General features: G+C 42.4%; 1 pseudogene; it reads left to right on the top strand.

Annotated features, from left to right (window-relative positions):
- Positions 1–1,323: 1,323 nt before the first annotated feature.
- On the top strand, positions 1,324–4,191 carry LOC125156969 (protein FAM156A/FAM156B-like; annotated as a pseudogene).
- Positions 4,192–4,712: the final 521 nt, after the last annotated feature.

Here is a 4,712-nt window from a genome sequence, read left to right on the forward strand (position 1 = left end):
GAATTTCACATTCTCACCGATCCGTGACCAATCCCCCCTCCTTTCTCTCAGGTCTCTGCCCACTCTCCACCTCTACCCTGTCCATGTCCAAGTTGTCTGCCTGCAAGGTGGCACCTCCCTTCAGAGTTTTATCTCAGATGGGGCTGTGTTTCAAAGCCCCATGCTTCAGAGAACCCTGCAGCTTGGACCCAAGCTGACTCTCTAAGGGAGGGTTTCTCTGAGTAACGGCCAGGTGCCACTTGCCCCAGGAAACATTTGTGATATTGCTCAGTGTCAGAGGTTCAGAAATTATGGCAATCCACAACATAATACCAACACCAGGTTTCACCAAACTCTGGTGTCTCTGTCCCAGTATCAGGAAGCATGGCTGCTCTCTGGGGTCCACTGGGACCTTTGCCTGTGGGGAGGCTGTATTGCCTCTACCAAATGCACTCCAAGCAGGGGAATTGTTTCTCCCCATGTGGCACACGGACCCCTCAGATCCTGCTGCCTGCTTCTGGAGATTCATCCTACTTCCTCACCAGTGCACCACCAGGCACTGAGCTCCAAAACTTCAGACTCTGTGCTCCACTGTTTATAGAATTCTGGTGGTATTTAAACCCACTCCTTTCCTCCTGTCAATGGTTTTGGGGAACAGATTTCTTGTCCAGTCCCTTGTGAGTGTTTCCACTCTTTCTCTCTCTTTATCTCCAGCTACTTTTAAGGGAGTGCTTTTCTTGCATGACTGGTGCACTGAACTCTCCCCTTTCCCTTTCTCTGTGCTCTCTCTGCAAAAACAGCTCCCTATTCTCTGTAGCTTTTCTCTCCCCCAGTTCACCTCTCTGCACTATGTACTTGCCAAGTTATGTGGATCAAGTTATGCAGATTTTTGTGTTAATCTTTAGATCAATTTCCAAGGTATCCAAAATTGTTTGGTGCTGATCTGGCTGAACTTCAGGGATGAGATAATCTTAGAGTCACCATGCTGCTCTTCCATCTTAACTACTGGTCTCTAAAATCTAAAATGTACAAAAATGATTTTATATCTGTGTTACCTGACAAATGCAAGTAACTGTATGAAATAAGAACCTCAATATAATAAAGTAAGATAAAATAATGACTATGTGATGAACATGGAAAGTATAAATTTACATGTCACTCACTTTAATAAGCCCCATGATCCAGACTCAGTATCCCATTAGGCCTAGGAGTAGGTCTTTTAACTTCCTGTAACTTAGCCTGAGTAGAAACAATTTCATCTGTTTCCCATTGGCCCTGTTTTTCCCTTTTTCTTATCCTCAGTTGTTTTCTGAGCTTCCCCAGAAACCCCAAATATATTTCTTAATGACAACACTGTTCTGTCAGTGTGCAACAATATCTGGACATGAAAAGGCCTATGTGCTATTCAATATTGCTGTGGACATCCTGTTGCCCTTGCATAAGCTCTCCAATGCCCTGATGCTCTGCTTAAGTACACACAATGTGCTTGATGCATGCCAAGGAGTGATTCCAGAGCATTGCCAGCACAGTCCCAGGACCTATAATACTATTGAAGGGCAGAATTTTTGGCATGCATGGTAAGGACCTCCTTGGACCAAGAGGGATCATCATAGGGTAGGAAAGCCAGGAAGTTACCCAGTGTAACTGGGTAAATTAAAATACAAGGTTGAAGAGAAGCTCTGCTGATAGGAATGAAGGCTGAGTGCCAATGGAGAAGCCACAACTGGCAAATGGACCTCAGCTTGCCACAATGACCCAGGAAAAGTCAAAAGCCTTCTGAGAGGCTTGAGTACTCTCAAACCAGAGGAAGAGAGACATGCTTGATCTGTTTATTTGAATCTGTTTGTTTGGAGTGGAATTGCTGAAGTTGGTGTCAAATACCTTCAAGGGTAAAACCAGGAACTCTGTGGAGCTACTGGAGAAGAAGCCTAAACTTCTCTGGGCCAGAGTCTGAAAGAAAGAAGAATTTTCAGTCAATTGTTTCAAGGAAATATCAAGTCAAGAGTACCTGGTGGCATTTTGTCCTAGCAACCAGAATGCCACTGTCCCACATTGAGAATGATGGCATGATTTTGGCAAACAACAGAGGAACCACTCTTTAGTAGTGGATGTGGAATTATCCTCTAACAACTGACTGAGGCTTATTTTCTCTTTTAGCTCAAGGATCTGGATCGATATTAATTTCTAAGTCTCCTTTATCCAGAAGACCGCTCTTAGAGTACACAAATTTGCTGCAAACAAATGATGTCTCACGAATGATGCTGCACTGGGCTGTATAGCTCTTGGAAGTCCCAATCACATAGGATTCTATGTGAAAGGTGACCTCTGGAGTTGTTTAACACAGAGACCCTTCCAAGTTCCCTGGTACTTCTGTTATGTAACATTATGATAACTTTGCCAATACCCAGCTTTCAGCAGAGGGGATGGAGGGTATTTTAAAGGTATTGTAAGGGTAATAGAGGAAATTGAGACATCAGGAAGTGGTAGCCCTGGTTTAAAGGTAAAGAAAGCCTGAGATTAGACCATGCTACCACATCTATCTTCTAAAATGATTATGTGGACATTTAGGCTCTTTCATAATTTGGCTGTTTTTGAAAGTGCTGCTATAAACATTGGGGTACAGGTGCCCCTATGCATCAGCACTCCTGTATCCCTTGAGTAAATTTCTAGCAGTGCTATTGCTGAGCCATGGGGTGGATCTATTTTTAATTTTTTGAAGGAACCTCCACACTGTTTTCCAGAGTGGCTGCACCAGTTTGCATTCCTACCAACAGTTCAAGAGGGTTCCCTTTTCTCCGCATCCTCTCCAGCATCTAGAGTCTCCTGATTTGTTCATTTTAGCCACTCTGACTGGCGTGAATTGATATCTCTGTGTGGTTTTTATTTGTATTTCCCTGATGATGAGTGATGTTGAGCATCTTTTCATGTGCCTGTTGGCCATCTGGATGTCTTCTTTAAAGAAGTGATGAATAGATAAAGAAGATGTGGTTTATATGTACAATGGAATACTACTTGGCAATGAGAAAGAATGAAATATGGCCTTTTGTAGCAACATGGATGGAACTGGAGAGTGTTATGCTAAGTGAAATAAGTCATATAGAGAAAGACAGATACCATATGTTTTCACTCTTATGTGGATCCTGAGAAACTTAACAGAAGACCATGGGGGAGGGTAAGGGGAATAAAAGTTACAGAGGTGGAAGGAGGCAAACCATAGGAGACTCTTGAAAACTGAGTATAAACTGAGGGTTGATGGGGGACGGGAGGGAGGTGAAAGTGGGTGATAGGCATTGAGGAGGGCACTTGTTGGGATGAGCACTGAGTGTTGTATAGAAACCAACTTGACAATAAATTTCATATAAAAATGTATTTATGTATTTATTTATTTATTATAATTGAAGTAGAGTTAGGACACAATGTAACATTAGTCTCTGGTGTGTGACATAGTGATTCAACAAGTCTATACATTATGTTGTGTTCACAAGTGTGGCTACCATCTGTCACCATACAATGCTATTAGAGTACCACTGACTATATTCTCCATGCTGTACCTTTCATCCCTGTGAATTAGTTATTCCTTAACTGGAAGCTCAACATTGATTTCTGAATCTTCCTCAATGATTTCTAAAGAGACTTGCTAGGAAGTCACAGTAGCCTGTTCTCCTTCCCTCTCAGAATTGCTACTGATGAGCCCATTGATGTGAACCCCAATTCTGGCACCAAATACCTTGCCCTTCTACGATAAGGGCTCCTCCAGCAGTGGTACAGAGATGAGAAAACCCTACAAGAGAGGCGGTAGGAAATATCAGAGTGTCCTTAGAGGAAGAAAATGTTTCTGGGGCATATGAAATGAGGACACTTAGATCACATGGCACCTTATCAGGTTCAAAGGGAAACCAGAATCTCTTCCTCAGGTGATAGAGATCAGAATAGATTCAGATGTGCATGTCAATGTCAATATTGCCAGGGACATAGGCTGAATGTCTCTAGGATGCCAGCAGAGAGGAAATTGACCCTACATCCTTCCTTCTGGGAAATGTTTGTGCAGGGCCTCAGTGGCTTGGCACTTAGCCCAAGTACCAACCTTCCTAGATTTTGGCCAGAAGGAGTGCTTCAACAGCAGAAGGGAGAGAGAAGCTCCAACTAGAGATGTAGCAGGAAAGCAAAAGAATATTTCAGAGGCTTCTAAAACAGTGGTTAAAAGTAAACTGAAATTCTCATCCTCATGTGACAGAGATTTGAATGGATTCAGGAACAAATGCTGGTGTTGCCAGACCCTGGGCACAGATTCCTATTAGGGACCAAAGAGTAAGCAGTGGTCGGAGAAATAACAAGACCAGAGTTATGATTGGAAATCTTATCAGAATGAAAATTGATTCAATTCCAGGAAGGTCCCAACGTTTCCTGCTTATAATTTTAACATCCCTTTGGGGCACAGTTGGTGGTGCTAGTCAATAGAAAGGATGGCTGGGTAACAATTATTCCTAAATCTCCATGATATGGTTCAAACGATGCCAGTTGTTGCTTTCCTCCCTTGACACTTTGTTTTTACCCTATATATTGGTGTCAAAAATACACAAAATGTGTATGCCCTGTGAATCACTTTCTGATTTCTATGAGCTTTTGTCCCATTTTGTTGACTGCCTCCACAAATAAGTGCTAGGTTTGATAGAATGTATGTGTGTAGTAGAGTTGAATTATTGAAAGGAAGTCAATGATAAGATCCAATTTCA

The sequence above is a fragment of the Prionailurus viverrinus genome, chromosome X (genome assembly GCF_022837055.1).
Source record: "Prionailurus viverrinus isolate Anna chromosome X, UM_Priviv_1.0, whole genome shotgun sequence".
Taxonomy (NCBI): Eukaryota; Metazoa; Chordata; class Mammalia; order Carnivora; family Felidae; genus Prionailurus; species Prionailurus viverrinus.